This window comes from Macaca nemestrina, chromosome 2 (genome assembly GCF_043159975.1).
Source record: "Macaca nemestrina isolate mMacNem1 chromosome 2, mMacNem.hap1, whole genome shotgun sequence".
NCBI classification, from domain to species: domain Eukaryota; kingdom Metazoa; phylum Chordata; class Mammalia; order Primates; family Cercopithecidae; genus Macaca; species Macaca nemestrina.
In genome coordinates this window covers 146,697,448-146,719,326 of record NC_092126.1, presented here as the reverse complement: position 1 = coordinate 146,719,326, position 21,879 = coordinate 146,697,448, and the positions used below count along the sequence as shown (strand labels likewise).

Here is a 21,879-nt window from a genome sequence, read left to right as displayed (position 1 = left end):
ATTGGCTATTGAGAAAATGGAAATTAAATATGCATAAAAGCATTTGTACATGATAAACTGCTTTCCAAATATTCATGTTGCAGGTATTATTGTTAATCTACAATGAAGGTGATATTTATAAATGACATGACTAAAGGAGACTGTTTAGGTGAAAAAAAAAAAAAAAAACCCGGGCTCTAAGGTATGCATGCATCTTAGCTAGTTTTCTTTTCTGTAATATGGGGATGTTGATATCTAGGCCATTCTGAGTGACATGGTTACTCAGAGGTCGCAGGGTTTATATGTGAGTATTAGATGAGATTATGGTTAAAACCAACCAAAAATGTCTACTCCCATGTCAACTCTTTCTCTGGACAAGAGTCACTTAAACTCTCAGACTTCTTTTTCTCATTTGTTTATTTTCATTTCAGTAGATTTTTAGGGGAACAGGTAATTTTTGGTTACATGAATAAGTTCTTTAGTGGTGATTTCTGAAATTTTGGTGCACCCATCAACTGAGCAGTATACATTGTACCCACTGTATGGTCCTTTATCCCTCACCTCCCTCCTACCTTCCCTCTGAGTCCCCAAAGTCCACTGTATCATTGTTATGCCTTTGCATCCTGATAGCTTAGCTCCCACTAATGAATGTGAATGCACGATGTTTGGTTTTCCTGAGTTACAACACTTAGAATAATGGTCTCCAATTCCACCCAGATTGCTGCAAATGCCATTATTTCATTCCTTTTTATTGCTGAGTAGTATTCCATGGTATGCATATACCATATTTTCTTTATCCAGTTGTTGATCAATGGACATTTGGGATGATTTCATATTTTTGCAATTGCAAATTGCACTGCTATAAATATGCATGTGCAAGTTCTTCGTACAATGACTTCTTTTCTTCTGGGTAGTTACCCAAGATTGGGATTACTAGATCAAATAGTATATCTACTTTTAGCTCTTTAAGGAATCTCCATACTGTTCTCCATAGTGATTGTACCAGTGTACATTCTCATCAACCATGTAAAAGTGTTCCCTTTTCATAATATACCTGCCAATGTCTATTATTTTTTCATTATTTGAGTACGGCCATTCTTTCAGGAGTGCATTAGGGTTTTGATTTGTATTTCCCTGATAATTAGTGATGTTAAGCATTTTTCATGTTTGCTGGCCATTTGTTTATCTTCTTTTGAGAATTATCTATTCATGTCCTTAGCCCACTTTTTGATGGAATTGTTTTTTTTTTTCTTGCTGATTTGAGTTCCTGTAGATTCTGGATATTAGTTGTTTGTTGGATGTATGGATTGTAAAGATTTTCTTCCACCTGTGGGTTGTCTGTCTACTTCGCTGATTACTTTTTTGTGTAGAAGCTTTCAAATTTAATCAACTCCCATCTATTTATCTTTGTTTTTGTTGCATTTGCTTTTGGGTTCTTGGTCATGAAGTTTTTACCTAAGCCAATGTCTAGAAGGAATTTTTATGATGTTATCTTCTAGAATTGTTATGGTTTCAGGTCTTAGATTTAAGTCTTTGATTCATCTTGAGTTGATCTTTAGGGTGAGAGATGAGAATCCAGTTTCATTCTTCTACATGTGGCTTGCCAATTATCCCAGCACCATTTGTTGAATAGGATGTCTTTTCCTCACTTTGTTTTTGTTTGCTTTGTTGAAGAACAGTTGACTGTAAGTATTTGGCATTAATTTCTGGGTTCTGTATTCTGTTCCATTGGTCCATATGCCTCTTTTCATACCAGTACCATGCTGGTTTGGTGACTATGTCCTTATAGTTTGAAGTTGGGTAATGTAATGCCTCCAAATGTATTCTTTTTGCTTAGTCTTGCTTTAGCTATGGGGGCTTATTCTTGGTTCCATATGAATTTTAGGATTGTTTTTTCTAGTTCTGTGAAGAATGATGGTGGTATTTTGATGGGAATTGCATTGAATTTGTAGATTGCTTGTGGCCATGTGGTCATTTTTGCCATATTGATGCTACCCATTCATGAGCATGAGATGTGTTTCCATTTATTTGTGTCATTTATGTTGTTGTTGCTGTTGTTTGAGATAGAGTCTCACTCTGTCACCGAGGCTGGAGTGATTCTCCTGCCTCAGCCTCCCTCAGTAGCCGGGATTACAGGTGTGTGCCACCACACCCAGCTAATTTTTGTATTTTTATTAGAGACGGGTTTTGCCATGTTGGCCGGGCTGATCTCAAATTCCTGACCTCAGGCGACCCACCTGCCTTGGCCTCCCAAAGTGCTGGGATTACAGGCATGAGCCACCATGCCTGACCATCATCTATGTTTTCTTTCAACAGTGTTTTGAAGTTTTCCTTGTAGAGGTCTTTCACCTCCTTGGTTAAGTATATTCCTAAGTTTTTTTTGTTTTTTGCTTTTTTGATGCCTCTTATTTCTTTGTCTTGTCTAATTGCTCTGACTAGGACTTCCAGCACTATGTTGAATAGAAGTGGTGAAAGTGAGCATCCTTGCCTTGTTCCAGTTCTCAGGGGGAATGCTTTCAACTTTGTCCCATTCAATGTAATGTTGGCTGTGAGTGTGTCGGTTTGTTATAGATGGCTTTTGTTACCTTAAAGTATGTCCCTTCTATGCTGATTTTGCTGAGGGTTTTATTCATAAAGGAATGCTGGATTTTGTCAAATGCTTTTCCTGTGTCTATTGTGATCATGTGATTTCTGTTTTTAATTGTGTTTGACATTTGACTTGCAGATGTAAAACCGTCCTTGCATCCCTGGTATGAAACCCACTTGATCATGGTGGATTATCTTTTTTGATATGCTGTTGGATTTGGTTAGCTAGCATTTTGTTGAGAATTTTTGCATCTATGTTCATCATGGATATTAGTCTATAGTATTCTTTTATGATATGTCCTTTCCTGGTTTTGATATTAGGGTGATGCTGGTTTCATATAATGATGTAGGGAGGATTCCCTCTTTCTCTTTTGGAATAGAGATTGGCACCAATTCTTCTTTGAATGTCTGATAGAATTCAGCTGTGAATCCATCTGGTCCTGAACTTTTTGTTGTTGGTAACTTAATTACCATTTCAATCACTGCTCGTTGGTCTGTTCAGAGTTTCTATTTCTTCCTGGTTTAATCTAGGAGGGTTGTGTATTTCCAGGAATTTACCCATCTCCTCTAGGTTTTCTAGTCTGTGTATGCAAAGGTGTTCCTAGTAGCTTTGAATGATCTTTTATATTTCTGTGATATTGGTTGTATTAATATTTCCCTTTTGGTTTCTAATTGAGCTTAGTCTTCTCTCTTCTTGGTTAATCTTACTATTGCTCTATCAATTTTATTTATCTTTTTAAGGAACCAGCTTTTTGTTTCATTTATCTTTTGTATTTTCTTTTTGTTTCAATTTCACTTAGCTCTGCTCTGATCTTGGTTATTTCTTTTCTTCTCTTGGGTTTTTGTTTGTTTGTTTGTTTCTTTAGCTCCTTGAGGTGTGACCTTAGATTGTCTGGGTGTGTGCTTTCAGACTTTTTGATGTAGGCATTTAATGCTATGAACTTTCCTCTTAGCACCACCTTTGCTGTATCCCAGAAGTTTTGATACGTTGTGTCACTATTATCGTTCAGTTCAAAGAATTTTTAAATTTCCGTCTTGATTTCATTGTTGACCCAATGATCACTCAGGATCAGGTTATTTAATATTCATGTATTTGCCTGGTTTTGAGTGTTTGTTTTGGAGTTCATTTACAATTTTATTTCACTATGGTCTGAGAGTTCTCAATATAATTTTCATTTTCTTAAATTTGGTGAGACTTGTTTTGTGACCTATCATATGGTCTATCTTGGAGAATATTCCACGTGCTGATGAGTAGAATGTATATTCTGTAGTTGTTGGGTAGAATGTTATGTAAATATCTTTTAAGTTTATTTGTTCTAGGGTACAGTTTCCACCGTTTCTTTATTGACTTTCTGTCTTGAGGCCCTCTCTAGGTGCTGTCAGTGGAGTATTGAAGTCCCCCATTATTATTGTGTTGCTGTTCATCTCATTTCTTAGGTATAGTAGTAATTGTTTTGTAAATTTGGGAGTTCCAGTGTTAGGTGTGTATATATTTAGAATTGGGATATTTTCCAGCTGGAGAAATTCTTTTATCATTATATAATGTCCATCTTTGTCTTTTAAAACCACTTTTGTTTTAATGTTTGTTTTGTCTAATGTGAGAATAGCTACTCCTGTTCACTTTTAGTGTCCATTTTCATGGAATAATTTTTTCCAACCCTTTACCTTAAGCTTATGTGAGTCCTTATGTGTCAGCTGAGTCTCTTGAAGACAGCAGATACTTCGTTGGTGAGTTCTTATCCATTCTGCCATTCTGTATCTTTTAAGTGGAGCATTTAGGCCATTTACGTTCAATGTTAGTATTGAGATGTGAGGTACTATTCTATTCATCAAGCTATTTGTTGCCTTAATACCCTTTTTTTTTTTTTCATTGTGTTATTGTATTATAGGGCCTGTGAAATTTATGCTTAAAGGATATTCTATCTTGGTGTATTTAGAGAATTTGTTTCAAGATTTACAGTTCCTTTTAGCCATTCTTATAGTGTTGGCTTGGTAGTGGCAAATTCTCTCAGCATGTTCGATAAAGACTGTATCCTTCCTTCATTTATGAAGCTTAGTTTTGCTGAGTACAAAATTCTTGGCTGATAATAAGGAGGCTATGTCAGAGGGAAGATCTGGAACTCAAGGGCTGCTTGTGTCCCATGGGGGTGCTCCCTTGACCTGGTGCTCTCCCCATTGCCCTAGGGATGGGGCTTCCTGAGAGCCAAACTGCAGTGATTGTTCTCTTCTGGATCTAGTCACCCAGTGGAGCTACTGGGTTTTGGGCTGGTACGGGGGAGTGTCTGTAAAGAGTCTTGTGATGTGACTCATCTTCAGGTCTCTCAGCTTTGGATACCAACACCTACTCTGGTGGAGGTAGCAGGAGAATGAAGAGGACTCTGTGAGAGTCTTTGATTATATTTTTATATGTGTTGGTTTTTTGTATTTTTGTGTGTGTTGGTTTTGTGTTGGTTGGTCTCCAGGAAGGAGGTGGCACTGAGGAAAGAGAGAGACCCTCTCATATTGTTTTATATTGTTTTATACTCAGTACCTGTTTTAAGAAAAAACAGGGAAGTAAAACCAAAGACAGGCAGCCCAGCGCCAGGCCCAAAACCAGGCCTGGGCCTGCCTGGCCTAAATGTAGCAGTTAAAAATCAACTCATAACTTAAAAACTGAAGTTATTCATAGATTCCAGACATTGTATAGAAGAACATTGTGAAACTCCCTGCCCTGTTCTGTTTCTCTCTGACTACAGTGCATGAAACCCCTGTCATGTATCCCCTAGATTGCTCAATCAATCACGACCCTTTCATATGAAATCTTTAGTGTTGTGAGCCCTTAAAAGGGACAGAAATTGTGCATTTGGGGAACTCAGATTTTAAGGCAGTAGCTTGCCGATGCTCCTAGCTGAATAAAGCCCTTCCTTCTACAACTCGGTGTCTGAGAGGTTTTGTCTGTGGCTTGTCCTGCCACACCACTTTCAAGAGCACATCAGCTGCCATTGTATAGGGAAGACAGAAGCTTGCCCTAGGGTCACCCTTGGATAAGTATTCAGGTTTCTCAGACAGTGGGCAGGGTCATAGAGCTCCCAAAAGATTATGTTCTTTGTATTCTGGCTACCAGGGGACTAGAGAAAGACCATCAGGTGGGAGCAGTGTTAGGCATGTCTGAGCTGAGTCTCTCCTTGGGCAGGACTTGCTGTGGCTTCTGTGGCAGATGGGGGTGTGGTTCACAGGCCAGTGCACTTATGTTCCTTGGGGGATGTTGGCTGTCTGTTCTACCTCACACAGGTTGCCAGGGAAATGGGAGAAAGCTGGCAGCCACAGACCTCATCCACCTCCCACTCAGTCCATGGCCTGAAAGGACAGTCTCACTCCCACCATGCCCCCAGTCCCACCCAAAAGCACTGAGTTTATTTCTAGGCAGCTGATGAGCAGGGCTGAGAACTTGCCTCAGGCTACAAGCCTCCCAGCTGAGAAAGCTGCCTGCAGTGGCAATCAACTGCCTTCAAAGTGTCTGTGGATTATCTCGGCTTTCCTGGTATGTACCTGTGATAGTTCTTGGAGAAAAAGCTCACAATGTGGATCTCCACATGCTGCTCTGTCCCTCTGAGTAGAAGCTACAAGTTCGTCCTGCCTCCTATCTACCACTCTCCCCTCTTTTTCTCATTTAAACAAGGAGGAGGAGCGGAATATCTACTGTTACTTGCTGTTGAAAGAACTAACCAAGATAATTCACAGAATATATCTGGCCTAGAATAGAATTTTAATAAATATAAAGTATGTTTACCCTTCAGTTTTATTTATCAGAGGGAAAAGCATTCCCAGAGTTTTGAGTGATCATAGCAGAGGTAGACATATAACCTCATCTTATCTTATTTTTTAACTTTTATTTTAGTTTTGGGGTACATATGCAGGTTTGTTATATAGGTGAATTATATGTTGTCAGGATTTGGTGTACAGAGCATGTCATCACTCCAGCAATAAGCATAGTATCCAGTATGTAGGTTTTCCTTACCCTCTTCCCACATTCCACCCTCAAGTAGGCACAGTGTCTGTTGTTCCTTTGTTTGTGTCCATGTGTACTGAATGTTTAGTTCCTACTTGTAAGTGAAAACATGTGGTATTCGGTTTTCTTTCCCTGTGTTAATTCACTTAGGAAAATGGCCTACAGCTCCATCCATGTTGCTGAAAAGGATATGATTTCATTCATTTTTATGGCTGTGTAGTATTATTCCTTGATGCATATATACCACTTTTTTTTTTTTAACTAGTCTACCATTGATGGGACTTTAGGTTGATTCCATGTCTTTGCTATTGTGAATAGTGCTGCAATGAACATATATGTGGATGTATGTTTATGGTAGTATGATTTCTATCTCTTGGGATATATATCCAACAATGGGATTGTTGGGTCAAATGGTAATTCTAAGTTCTTTGAGAAATTGACACATTCCTTTCCACAATGGCTGAACTAATTTTCATTCCCACCAGCGGTGTGTAAAGTATTCCCCCTTCTCCACAACCTTGACAACATCTGTTGATGACTTTTTAGTAACAGGCATTCTGACTAGTGTGTGATGATATCTTATTGTGGGTTTGATTTGCCTTTCTGTTTGTGGACGATCAGATGGTTGTGGATCAGATGGTTTGTGGAAGATCACAAGGTTGTAGCTATACTACAGCCTTGTAGTATAGCTTAAAATCATATAACATGATGCCTCCAGCTTTTCTGTTTTTGCACTATTTGAGTTCTCTCTCTCTCTCTCTCTTTTTTTTTTTTTTGTTCTACATGAATCTTAAAATAGTTCTGTGAGGAAAGTCACTTGTAGTTTGATAGAAATAGTATTAAATCTTTAAATTGCTTAGGGAAGTGTGGCCATTTTAACAATATTGATTCTTCCTATCCATAAGCATGAAGTATTTTTTCACTTGTTTGTGTCATCTTTGATTTCCTTGAATAGTGTTGTAATTTTTGTCGGAGAGATCTTTCACTTCCTTAGTTAGCTGCATTTCTAGGTATTCTTTTTTTGTGGCTACAGTGAATGGGGTTTTGCTTCTTATTTGGCTTTCAGGTTGAATGTTGTTGTATGGGAATGCTACTGTTTTTTGTACATTGATTTTTTTTTGTGTCCTCAAACTTTGCCGAAGTTGCTAGATCAAGGAGCTTTTGGGCAGAGACTGGGGTTTTCTAGGTATAATATCATATCATATGCAAACAGGTAGTTTGCCTTCCTCTCTTCTTATTTGGATGCCTCTTAGTTTTCTCTTGCCTTATTGTTCTGGCCAGGACTTCCAGTATTGTGTTGAATGGGAGTGAGGAGAATGGGCATTCTTGTCTTGTTCTGGTTCTCAAGGGGACTGCTGTGAGCTTTTACCCATTTAGAATGATGTTGGCTGTGGGTTTGTCATAGACAGCTCTTATTATTTTGAGATATGTTCCTTCAATGCCTAGTTTGTTGAGTGTTGTTAACACTTTGAATTTTATCAAAGGCCCTTTATGCATCTTTTGAGATGATCATGTCCTTTTTGTTCTGTTTATATGATGAATCATATTTATTGATTTGTGTATGTTGAATCAACTTTGCATCCCAGGGTTAAAACATACTTGATTGTGGTGGAATAGCTTTTTGATGTGCTGCTGAATTTGGTTTGCTGGTATTCTGTTGAGGATTTTTGCATTTGTGTTCATCAAGGATATTGGCCTGAAGTTGTCTTTTTTGTTGCTGTGTTTCTGCCAGGTTTTGGTGTCAGGATGATGCTGTCATCATAGAATGAGTTAGGGAGGACTCTCTCCTTTTCAGTTTTTGGAGTAGTTTTAGTAAATCTAGTATCAGCTTTTCTTTGTACAGCTGGTGGAATTTGGCTATGATTTCATCTGGTCCTGGGCTTTTTCTTATTGGTAGGCTTTCTGTTACTGACTCAATTTTGAAACTCATTATTAGTCTGTACAGGGATTCAATTTCTTCCTGGTTCAATCTTGCAGGGAGGTTGTATGTTTCCAGGAATTTATCCATTTCTTCTAGGTTTTCTGGTTTGTGTGCATAGAGGTATTCATAGCAATCTCTTAGGGTTTTTTGTTTTGTTTTGTTTTTGTATTTCTATGTGGTCAGTGGTAATGTCCCCTCTGTCACTTCTGATTGTATTTATATGGATCTTCTCTTTTTTCTTTATTAGTCTAGCCAGCAGTCTGCCAATCATGTATTCTTTCAAAAAACTGGCTTTATTGATCTTTCGTATGGTTTTTTACATCTCAATTTCCTTTGTTTCAGCTCTGTTTTTGGTTATTCATTTTCTTCTGCTGTCTTTGTGGTTGGTTTACTCTTGTTTCTTTAGTTCCTCTAGGTGTGATGTTAGGTTGTTAATTTGAGATTGTTCTAATTTTATTATGTGAGAATTTAGTGCTGTGAACAACCCTTTTAAGGTGGCTTTAGCTGTGACCCAGAGATTGTGGTATATTGTTCCTTTTTTCTCATTAGTTTCAAAAAGCTTCTTGATTTCTGCCTTAATTTCATTGTTTACCTAAATGTCATTTGGTGCAACTTGTTTAATTTTCATGGAATTGTATGGTTTTTAATCATTTATTATTTGTTTTTATTTTATTGTGCTGTGGTCCAAGAGTATAAATGGTTTGATTTCATTTTTTAAAAATTTGCTGAGGATTCTTTTATGACTGATAGTGTTGTCAATTTTAGAGTATGTGCAATGTGAAAACGAGAAGAATGTATATATTCTGTTGTTTGGGGATGGAGAGGTCTATAGATGTCTGTTGGGCTCATTTGGTCAAATATCAAGTTCAGGTCCTGGATATCTTTGTTAGGTCATCAAGGCAGAAAACTAATACTGTTCGTTGGGTGTTGAAGTCTCCCACTATTATTGATTGATTACCTAAGTCTCCTTGTGGGTCTCTAAGAACTTTATGAATCTGAGTTCTCCTGTGTTGGTGCATATATATTTAGGATAGTTAGATCTTCTTGTTGAATTGAACCCTTTACCATTATGTAATGCCCTTCTTTGCCTTTTTTATTGTTGGTTTAAAATCTGTTCTGTCTGAAATTAAAATAGAAACCCTTGTTTTCTTCTCTGTTTTTCATTTGCTTAGTAGATTTTTCTCCGTCCCTTTACTTTGAACTTATGGGTGTTGTTGCAAGTGAGATGGGTTTCTTGTATACAGCATATGGTTGTGTCTTGCTTCTTTATCCAACTTTCCACTCTGTGCCTTTTAATTGGGGCATTTAACTTATTTACATTCAAAGTTAATACTGTGCAGGTGTGATCCTGTCATTGTGTTGTTACCTGGTTATTCTGCAGAATTGATTGTGTGGTTACTTTATATTATGAATAGTCTATGTGCTTAAGTGTGTCTATGTACTTAAGTGGGGCTGAAAATCATCTTTCCTTTCCATATTTAGCGCTCTGTTTAGGACCTCATGTAAGGACATTCTAGTGGTAACAAATTCCCTTAGCATATGCTTGGCTGAAAAGGATCATATTTCTTTGCTTATGAAGCTTAGTTTGGCTGAATATGAGAGTCTTAGTTGGAATTTATTTTCATTAATAATGCTGAATATAGGCCCCAGTCTCTTCTGGCTTATAGGGTTTCTGCTGAAAGGTCCACTGTTAGCCTGATGAGGTTTCTTTTGTAGATGACATGCCCCTTCTCTCTAGCTGCTTTAACATTTTTTCTTTCATTTAGATTTAGAGAATCTGATGACTATGTGTCTTGGGGATGGTTACCTTATATAGTACCACACAGGGATTCTTTGCATTTTCTAGAATTGAGTGTTGGCTTCTCTAGCAAGGTTGGGGAAATTTGGGGGGACGATATCCTCAAATATGTTTGGCAAGTTATTTGCTTTCTCTCTCTCTCTTTCAGGGATGCCAATGTGTCATAGACTTGGTCTCTTCACCTAATCCCTTATTTCTTGGAGGATTTATTCATTCCTTATTTTTTATTTTTGTCTGAGTTATTTCAGAGAACCAGTCTTTAAGCTCTAAGATTATTTCCTCAGATTAGTCAGTTCTGTTGTTAATATTGCTGTTGTATTATGCAATTCTTAAGTGAGTTTTTCAGCTCCGTCAGATCAGTTTCATTTTGTTCTTAAAATGACTATTTCATCTTTTATCTTTGCATTTTTATTTTATTCCTTAGATTCCTTGCATTGGGTTTTGATTTTCTCCAGAATGTTGATCTTTGTTCCTATTCATATTCTGAATTCTATTTCTGACATTTCAGCCATTTCAGCCTGAGTAAGAACCATTTTTGGTGAAGTAGTTCAATTATTTAGAGGTCAGAAGACACTCTGACTTTTTGAGTTGCCAGAGCTCTTGTGCTGGCTTATTATCTGTGCAGGCTGATGTTCCTTTGGTCTTTGAAATTGCTTTCCTTTGAATGGATCCTCTTGCTTTTATCTTCTTTGGTGCCCTTGGGGGTTTGATTATGGTATAACGTGGGTTTAGTCAACTGGCTTCAATTCTAGTCTGTTCCTGGGTCTTGGGGGAGTTCTCTTTGATTACTGTCTCCATGCCACTGTTTTTGTTTGTTTGTTTGTTTTTGGTTTTGTTATTGTTTTGGTGGGGGCGTTGTTCTGGTCCACAGGGCTCCCTCAGGCTAGGGGCCATGGTTGGTAGATGGGCTATATCCTTGCCAGGTCAGTGCTAATCTGCTGTCCAAGTGCTTTCCAGGGAATACAGGGTTGTGCCTGCCCAGAGTTCAGGCAGAAGTAGAATTACTGAACTGGAAGCTCTAGCAGTTGTGGCTTGCCTGGATATCAGCAGCAGAGGTGGTTGGGGGTTGCCCACCCTGCCATCCAGTTGCTTCTTGGGACACAGGAGGCTGCACCCACCTGTTGAGTTCACATAAAATTGGGACCACTACACTGGAAGCTCTAGGAGACATTACCTGCTTGGCTACCGTGGCAGGAGTAGGTGGCATCACCCACCCTGCTATCTGAGCATTTCTCAGAGCCACTGGAGAAATGTATCCTCTGGCAGAATCCACACAGCAGCAGTACCATTAGGCTAGAAGTTCTAGCAAGTTTTGCCTGCCTGGCTACCAGTGTGTAGGGGTCTCCTACCTTGCCACCCAGGAACTTCCTGAGACAACAGGAGGCTGTGGCTGCCAGCTGAGTTCAGGCCAAAGTAGGACAGATGGGCTGGAAGCTGGCACCAATTATTTTTGGTAAGGGAATGGGGTGGAGCAATCCTGTTGTTCCCAGGCACTAAGATTGCAGACTCTAGTGAGGCTGTGGTGCCAGTGCTGGTCTACTCTGGGGCCCAAGGCTTGTAGAGATTTCCTTGAACTTAAAGAGTTGCCCCCACAGAATGTCCAGATGGCTCTCTACCCCAGTTTAGAAGGAAGGCTGCAGGAGGAATAGGCGGAATCTCTCATTCCCAGGAGAGGTTCCCAGACAGGTCCCTGTGGAGAGTGGGGATCTCTCATTCACTCACTCTTTCCCACTTTTGAGAGGTCCTCCCAGCTCTGCACTAAACTAATACAAGCTGGTTTCCAGCCTCACTCCTCTCTGCTCTCTCTGTTCCCTTGCTGCCTTGATGGAACCTGATGTAGTTTCTCAGATGACTGTCCTGCAGGGTCAATGTTCACTAGCAATGTTCACTCTTGTTTCTTCTCTGTCAGAGTATCATACATAACTTCTTCTAGTTCACCACCTTGGCCTAACTCCCACCTCATCACCTCATCTTTCTCCTTCCCAATTTTTTCTTTTTTTTTTTTTTTGTAGTTTTTTTGAGATGAGGTCAGACTGTCACCCAGGCTGGGGTGCAGTGGCACAATCTCAGCTCACTGCAACCTCTACCTCCTGGGTTCAAATGATTCTCCCACCTCAGGGTTCCCAAGTAGCTGGGACTACAGGTGTGTGCCACTACACCCAGCTAATTTTTGTATTTTTAGTAGAGATGGGGTTTTGCCATGTTTCCCAGGATGGTCTTGAACTTCTGAGCTCAAGAGATCTGCCCACCTCGGCCTCCCAAAGTACTAGGATTACAGGTATGAGTCACCGTGCCTAGTCCTTCCTTCCCAAATTTTATAGGAATGACCTGTCTCTAGTAAGCTGTTTACAGATAGAAATAACAGCTCTCAGTATTATTAACAAATTCTTTTAAGGTAAACTCCATGAAGGGAGAACAATCAGGTGTAAAAATAAAAATGGGCTGTTTATCTATTTCACCACTATTTTTCCACATCTCCTGTTATACTCTTCCTAACTGAAAAATTATCTTTCTGTGTTTGCGCATTAGGCTTAGACATTTGTGATTACAAAACCCCTCAACTAGTCATATATAACCAGCCCTGAGTTCTGGCATTTTTCATAGGTTACTATTGGCACTTTCATTTTCTTGTGTAAATAAACTCAAGGCAATTTAATGACATCTCCCTCCATCAGCTTAAAATGGCATGAAAGACATAATTCAATAACTTCCCCCCTATACCCAGGCTCCACACAATTTCCTGTTGCTATTTTGTGAAGAGATGTTGATCTGGTTTGGCTCTGTTTCCACCCAAATCTCATCTCAAATTGTAATCCCCCACATGTTGAGGGAGGGAAGTGGTGGGAAGTGATTAGATTATGGGGGTGGATTTCCCTTTTGCTGTTATCATGATAGTGAATAACTTCTCATGAGATCTGATGGTTTCAAAGTGTGGCACTTCCCCGCTTGCTTCCTCTCTCTCCTGCCACCATGTAAGAAGATGCTTGCTTCTCCTTTGCCTTCTGCCATGATTGTAAGTTTCAGGAAGTCCACCTAACCAAGTGGAACTGTGGGTCAATTAAATCTCTTTTCTTTATAAATGACCCAGTCGCAGGTCATGTACAGCAGTGTGAAAACAGACTAATACAGATTTCTTAATCTATTTCTTGTCATTTGTTCTCCCACCACCCCATGCATCTTCATTAAAGCTAACCTGTTCTTAAATACCCACATATCACAAATTTACTGCTTACACATTGTTTTCTCTCAAGTTCCATATGATTTATTTCTACAAAAGTGATAGGATTTGTGAGTCTTTATTTTTTGAAATAAGTGCAATTTAAGAGAAAAAATGAAAAAACCACAAACATTTTTTGAACCATCTGAGAATAAGCTACATGCGATGTTCCATGGACTATGTTGAATATTTCAACTCATATTCTCCATGAACATTCTCCTTATTTATAGAATAATCATAGAATTACCATCAAAATCAAGAAATCAACATTGCTACATTACTAACAGCCATTCAAGTTTTGCCAAATATCCCAGTAATGTCTTTTATAGCCAAACGAACCAATAAGAGTCACATTTAGCCCACAGTTTCATATTATTTTAGGCTCCTTCAATTTGGAACAGTTCCTAGTCTTTCTTTGAAACTTTTTGAAGATTGTAGGAGAGTTATTTTTTAAAGAAAGTCCTTCAAGTTTATCTGATGTTTATTTCATGATTGAATTCAGGCTATGCCTGTTTGGCAGCAATATCACACAAATGACTCCACATTCTTCTTGCATCTTATCAGGGAGTGCCTGATTTCAATTTGACTCGTCAATAATGATGTTCACTCTAATCACTTAAGGTTGGTGTTTCCCAGGTTTCTTCACTACAATGTTTTTTCCCTTGTGTATTTATAAATACAATCATTCTTCAGTAACCTTGGGTTATTGGCTCCAGGACCACCTGTGAGTACCAAAATCCACTGGTACTCTATTCCCTAATGTACAATAGTGGAGTGTTTGCTCATAAGCTTGTCCAACCAGTGGCCCAGGATGGCTTTGAATGCACCCCAATACAAATTCGTACACTTTCTTAAAACATTGATTTTTTTTTGCAGTTTTTTGAAATTTTTTAGCTTATCAGTTATCATTAGTGTTAATATATTTTATATGTGGCCCAGGGCAATTATTCTTCCAAAGTGGCCCAGGGAAGACCAAAGATTGGACACTCCTGGCTTATAAGCTGTACACATCTTCCTATATACTTGAAATCATATCTAGATTACTTATAATACCTAATATAATGCCAAGGCTATATAAATAGTTATATTTTATTGCTTAGGGAATAATGACAATATTTTAAAAGTTTGTGTGTATTTAGTACAAATGCAACCCTCCGTTATTTTCCTGAATATTTTCAACTTGTGGTCGGTCAAATACACAGATGTGGAACCTATGGATCCAGAGAACTGACTGTGTTTGGCAAAATATATTGAGACTATATAAATACCCTGTTACCCATTACCCTTTACCAACTACCACTGGCATTCATTTCTATATTAGTTAGAATTCTACTCTGAGGTAGTTGGTTTTTTCCCTTAGTTTCTTAATGTATTAACTTTCTCATATCCATATAGACTTGTGGATTCCAATTTTATTTTCAGTGGATTATAAACCATTACTATAATTTACTTTGATGCTCAGATTATGCCAGATTTGGTCAATGGGCATCCCTTTGTTAGCTCCAGTGTCTAACATGACTCCACCATTCTTTGAACACATCCTTATATTGTGTCACAGCAAGACGTTTCAGGTTCTTTGTGTACTTTTCCTGTCCCAGGTCTAGAATTAACTCTATCTAAGAAATGCTGGTTCTTTTTAGCACATGATTGTTTTTCTAAACCAAGATATAGGTGTAAGGTATGCTTATTGCTGTTGGGTTCTCATTGTGGACAGAATTTATATGTGGATATATGTGTGAATACCCACATTAACTTCTATGTTTCCCTGTCTTTCTAATCTATCAAACTATGAGTTAATATTATTCAGTTTCAATCTAACAACACAGTGTTCATTCTAGTGTTTTCTCTATGTTTGTAACTCCCTCCTTCAACAGTGAGAAACCTGGCTGCTGTGATCCTCTCCTCTATTTTCTTTACTTAGTCTTCCTTCTTGGAGCCAGTCTTCCAAATCTTCTGGAGCACCACCTTTCTCACTTCCCTGGCACAGACTTTGACCCTAATTACTTTTGAAAGAAAAGACAGAAAGTAGGCAGGCTAGCTGGCTTCTAGTGCATTTGTACGTATTTTGAAGCACTGCACTATGGCAGATTTGACTATATGTATACATCTGGCACTTTCCATCTATTTTTTACTTCCATGCTATGATTGGGATAGAAGCACCTTATAGTATCTTCTTCCCTTTTCCTTCTTGATATTGGCTTTTGGATTTATACCATGCATGAGTCATTTCTTGGGAATCTAATGTTGCTCTCTTCTTTGATAGGCGGACATTCCTGAGAAGGGTTTCCTTTATGCAGTATCTCATTCATCTTTCATGTCATAGATCATATGATATTGCAACATCCCTCTTAAAACATTTAATAACTACTCATTTAGGGTTTTCAAAGTTTTCTTTTAGAAGCAGGTGTTGTTTTTCTTTTCTTTTCTTTTTTTTTTTTTTTTTTTTGAGACGGAGTCTCGCTCTGTCGCCCAGGCTGGAGTGCAGTGGCTGGATCTCAGCTCACTGCAAGCTCCGCCTCCCGGGTTTATGCCATTCTCCTGCCTCAGCCTCCCGAGTAGCTGGGACTACAGGCGCCCGCCACCTCGCCCTGCTAGTTTTTTGTATTTTTTTTAGTAGAGGGGGGTTTCACCGTGTTAGCCAGGATGGTCTCGATCTCCTGACCTAGTGATCCGCCCGTCTCGGCCTCCCAAAATGCTGGGATTACAGACTTGAGCCACCGCACCCGGCCTGGGTGTTGTTTTTCAAATGACATCACAGGTGGAAGACCAATTTAAAACAAAGTCCTTTTCATAGCAAGGCAGTCTTTCAGACCATTCTATGAAAACTGCCATCTATGTGACAAAACGTTTTGCTTTTACATTGGTCCTCAGTTGCATGGAATTTGTTCAATCTTAACAATTGGCTCACAACACACTTGTATCATTAGTCTATACATGGCCTGCATTCATTCATTTATCTACTCATTTATTGCTTTTTAAATATGATTAAGCACCTACAAACCCACCACCCTAAACAAAAGCTAACACCTTAACTACATTAACCTCAGTCTCTTACCCCACTGCATACTTTTTTTATTCCTAACCTAAAAAAATCACTATCCTGAATCTTATGCTTGTCAGTTGTTTGCCTTATTTTTTAATAGCTTTAATGATTCTATATGTATGATTATAAAGTATTCTTTTATTGTAATTTCTTTTAACTTTATTAAACAAGGTATATAACTTTATTCAGTTAATATTATGTAGCTAAGATTTATCCAGCTTGTTGTATATCACTCGTTCATTTGTTTTGACTGTGACATAGTATTCTATTGGGTGAATACACCACAATTTATTCTGCCATTGAGAGGTATTTGACTTATTTCTAGCCTTTTCTCTTGTGAGCAGTGCTTTTATAAACATTTGTGATGTCTCCTCTTGTAAATGTGCAAGCATGTGCTGGGTACTTATTTAGGCGTGCAATTGCCACACCATAAGATATATAACTAGTCTACTTTAGTACAAGTTTCTCAAACTTGGCACTGCTGAAATTTGGGGCAGATAATTCTTTGTCCTGGGGGCTGTTGTGTGCAGCATAGGATGTTTAGCTGCATGGCTGGTGTCTATACACTTGGTGCTGGTAGTACCACCTCCAAGTTGTGACAACCAAAAATTACTCCAGACATTGCCGAATATCCTGGGGCAGGGGGTACACAAATCACACCTGGCTGAGAAACACTTCTTTTTTTTTTTTTTTTTTTTTTTTGAGACGGAGTCTCGCTCTGTCACCCAGGCTGGAGTGCAGTGGCCAGATCTCAGTTCACTGCAAGTTCCACCTCCTGGGTTTATGCCATTCTCCTGCCTCAGCCTCCCGAGTAGCTGGGACTACAGGCACCTGCCACCTTGCCCGGCTAGTTTTTTGTATTTTTTTAGTAGAGACGAGGAGAAACACTTCTTTAAAGGATAAAACTGAGGCAATTACAAAGTGGTTGTATCGGTTGATACACTTGCCAGGAATGTGAGTGTATCCTATGTATCTGTATTCTCTGTGACACTTAGTTTTGCCAGACTTCTGCATTTTTGTCAATATTCTTCAGCATGACAATTTATATTCCTAATCCTATGCTGTAATTAGTCAACCTGTTCTTTGATTCAACTAACTCAATATACTTATTTATTTATTCTTCCTGCAAATATTTGAGTAGAAACATCATATCCAGTACTGGATAGGTGTGAGATACAATAATAGCAGAAAGCAATGCATGCCTGCTCTCATGCAGCTTGCACACCAGTGGGTAAAATGAGCATTAATCCATTTTACCATGCTGTTCAATAGAAAGGGATGGAAATCTAGTGCTGAAGACTTGTAATGGGGGAATTTGACCCAGACAGCAAAATCAGGAGCTCGCGAGAGAATGGAAAAGCATGACTGTTTCTGGTAGGTGACAGTGAGGGGGATTATTTTATGAGGTCTTACAGGAGTTGGAGGTCCAGACTATGTAGGGCCTTGTGGGTCGAATTAAGGAGTTTGGATGTTAGCATAAGAAATATGAGAGGCCTTTGTGTTAGTCTGCTCAGGCTGCCATAACAGAATACCACAGACTGTCACAAATAATGGAAATTTATTTTCTTACAGTCCTCAGGGCAGGAAGTCCAAGGTCACCATGTTGGCATGGTTAGTTTCTGATGATGGTTTTCTTTCTCCTGGCTTGTAAATGACTCTCTTCTTGCTGTGTCTTCACAAGGCCTTTCCTCTATGTGCACACACTCCCGGTATCTCCTTATTCTTCTTGTAAGGACAGCAGTCCCTGTTGGATTAGGCCCCCACCCTGATGGATTGTTTAGCCTGAATCACCTCCTTCAAGTTCCTATCTCCAAATACAGTCACATTGGGGATTGGGTCTTAAATACCTGAATAACTTCATTCATTTTTAAAATTTATTCACTCACTAATTTATTCATTTAATAATTCAGTCATTCATTCAGTATTTAGTAGGTTATAAACACACTTCTAGGTGCTGGGAATACAGCAGAGAGAAAAAAAAAACATAAAAATTCCTGCCCTTGGGGAACAAACCGGGCCCCAAACCTGAGCAACGGTCTGTTAATAATGCCCAGTCCCAGATGGATGACGTCAGTAGCTTCCTCATTCTTTTATGCAGAATTTGAGAAGAAATAGGAAGGGATATGAGAGCAGAGGTGGTGGTCATGATTCTGGAAGGAAAAGAATGCAGATTTTGGAGACAGACAGGTGTGGAAAGTGCATCTGTCCTCAGAAGTCATCACACAGGGCGAAAAGAACATGGTACCTGTCTATGGAGTGACTTTAGTGAGATGAACTGTTTCCCCGTCCTCTGGTATTGAAGACACTAATCTATGAGAAGAGGCCAGTCTAGCTGATATCTAAGGCACTCCACCTCTTACAATTCTTCCCGTGATGTCGCGAACTACAGAAAATGGGTGTACATAAACACTTGCATTATGCAACAAGGGCCTAGGAATCCTAGATAGTCATTAGTTACACTAAATTAAATATTTACTTCCAAATAGCCAAACCAAGCTCACTTTCTTGATTGGTCCCCCCTCCTCAGTCCTTCTCAGTTAGAATAAAAGTCAGATGAGCGTTTATTAAATATCTAACATTAAAACAATTAGGCTTAAAAAATCCTCCTGCAATGATATAATAAACAAGACAGGATGTATTTGAAATTCACTGAAGCATAAAACTAAATTAAGTAGATAAGTGCATATTTTTAATTTGAAGCTACATAAAGACTGCTATTTAGGCATTAATTCTTAAACAAAGGGTTGCTGCCAGGGTCCTAAGATAAATAGCATATGTTCAGAGGTAAAAGGAAGCCCCAAATTAGACAAATTTAAATAATCTAGACTGCTCAAAGAAGATATAAATATGCATTTGCCTGCATTCCCTGGGAAGTGAGATGAATGCCTGCAAGCTCTTAATAAAGAATGTTGACATTCTCTATCCATTCGTGTTAACTCAGATGTAATTTAATGCTTCACCTCTCATAGTATAAATCTCCCCATCTGTTTATTTACTCACTGTTGATTCCAACATAATTCCTTCAAAAAATAAAACATGAAGCATTCTTTATAGTAATTTAGGGGGGAAAATCTTTTCATGAGTAAAATATATACTAGAAATTACAGATTTTGTGAATCTCTTTCTTGATGTTGAACTGGCGTTGGGGATCTATACTATAGCACCTTATTAACATTGTTTTTCTACTTGACATTAATCACTGGGGATTGGTTCTGTTCCCCAAACTGACTTTCCTACCCCAAGAAACATGGTTATTTCAGAGAAGATACTGATACTTCACAGATTAACTCTGTAGGTGGTAAGGCTAAGATTATTTTGTGAAAAGTAATTAGGAAGTCCGATTTCTTGCAGATCATAAAATCTACTTATGCTGATTGAGCAGAAAGAAAATTACCACAGAGAATTAGGTAGCTTACCAAATTTTCTGGAGGACCAGGAATCAAGCTGAGATCTATATAACTAAGAACATGTGGTCAAGAGAAATGCCCAACCATCGTATGAAATGTTCTGAATGAAACCCCACTCGTGACCTTCATGTCACTTGGTACCAGTGATGTTGAGACTTCTTCCTGAACTGCCCCTGGAAGAACTCTCCACCTTTCCCGTCATGCTTGGCCAAAGTTCTACTCTCTCTCTTTGGGGACACCTCCTTGTAGGGCTCATACCAAACTTCCAAGTATCCTGCAGGTGTGTGTCTGTCTGGTGGCCCATTGGTCACCCACATAACTCTCTGCAAGGGAGACTGGGAAATGCAGTCCTCTCTGTTCAGGAAGGTGTTTCGGATGAGAGTGGGAGCAGTAGGTGCCTACCTGCCAGAAGGGAGTAGCTTCAGCATGCTGTTCACCTATTCTCACACCTTCCTCCACCTTCAGGACCTCTTTCCAAAATCAGAAAACTGGTCAAGGGAAAGGGAAGAAATTTTCTAATGTTGAGTTTTATGGTACCTAATATACTTTGGGTGCATTTCTAAATGCATGAGTGGGAGAAAGTGTAGGTAAAATGCTAACTTCTTAGAACTCACCAGTTCTAGACCCAAATATGTTACTTTCTAGCTGCTGATATTTGACATCCATTTATTCAACAAATATTTGAGATATTTTACCAGGAATCACCATTAGACATATGCAAATGAACATAAGTTTGTGTGTACTGGTAGAGTGAATAAGTAATTATGTGTCACTGTGATATATGTTAAAGCCTAGAATAAGTTTGATGGTATAGAGCTATGCAGGAGATAAAGCTTGTGCAGGTTTTGGGTTCCAGGAAAGATTTTCTGACTCTGCTGGAAGTTATATCTAAGCTGCAAAAAACCCCAAGTATCAAGGTTCAACAGAAGCTAAGCAACGATGGGCTTTGTTACATACTATGGCTCTCTGACAGAGTAGAAGAGAGGGTCCCAAGAGATTGGAAATAGCAGATACAGATGCCCGCCCAATGTTGAGAAAAACAATGTTTTGGGGAAAGGCCAGCACATGCATGTGGCTGGTGTGCAGTGGGCTAGGGTGTCAGGAGATGAGTCTGGCAAGGCAGTAAGTTCAGTTCAGAAGGGACCTTTGTGTGTCAGGCTATAGAGTTCATTCTATATCAACTATCTAGCTTCTTCTAGAGCTAACTTTTGTATTAATTACAACACTGAATTCAACCAGCTTAAAAAGCAAAAACAGAACAAAGAGAATTTATTATGTAGGTTGGAAAAGGTACTAAGATATCTCATAGAATCTGAGGATGAAGAATAGTAAGCAACCTTTGGAACTGGACCTGGGATTCAGGATCTCTAGGACAGATTCTGATCTGCCCCCCAATCCCCCAAATCCTTCCTCTTTTTTCTTTCACTCTCATCTCTATTTGTTCCTACTTGGCTTCATTCTAAAGACAGGCTTCCTTCACATGAAACATTAGATGGCATCTACCATCCTGGAACTCACATTTCCCAGCTTAGACACTCTATAGGAAAGAGTACCTCTTTCTCTGTAAACTGCATTTCAATCCCAGGGAAGCACTCTGATGAACCCTACTTGAGTTATATGCCCATCCAGTTCAATCACTGCTACCAGGAAATGGCAAACATCAAGTAGCTCTACCTGGATCACATGTCTTCCTTGGGGATGTGTGGGTGAAGTATTTTATGATTGACTGCTCCATTAAAGCGATACTTTATAGTTTCTTTCCTGGTGGGTAATGTGTCTGTCAATAGTTCTGTATTTACATTCTCAAAGTGTATCATCCCATCACACTTTAATGGAGTACCTGTAATGCTAGTTCAAGGTATTAACTCTGAGAAGATTATACATTTTTTAAAATCCATTAATATCAAGTTTGGCCATTTGACTTGTACCTTTTTCTGTGG

At 38.9% G+C, this 21,879-nt stretch overlaps 1 long non-coding RNA gene across 5 annotated transcripts in view; it reads left to right on the top strand.

Annotated features, from left to right (window-relative positions):
- The window catches only part of LOC105477633 (uncharacterized), a 438,407-nt gene that overhangs the window by 62,554 nt on the left and 353,974 nt on the right, over nucleotides 1-21,879 (top strand). The window contains exon 1 of one of the 5 annotated variants that reach the window (XR_011620208.1): nucleotides 5,628-6,085. The exons of 1 other annotated variant lie outside the window; for it this stretch is intronic. This is a non-coding gene — a long non-coding RNA (uncharacterized lncRNA). Of the gene's footprint in view, nucleotides 1-5,627; nucleotides 6,086-21,879 lie in introns of those variants that run through there. 3 more of the 5 variants (XR_011620209.1, XR_984843.3, XR_011620210.1) reach the window with 3 other exon arrangements.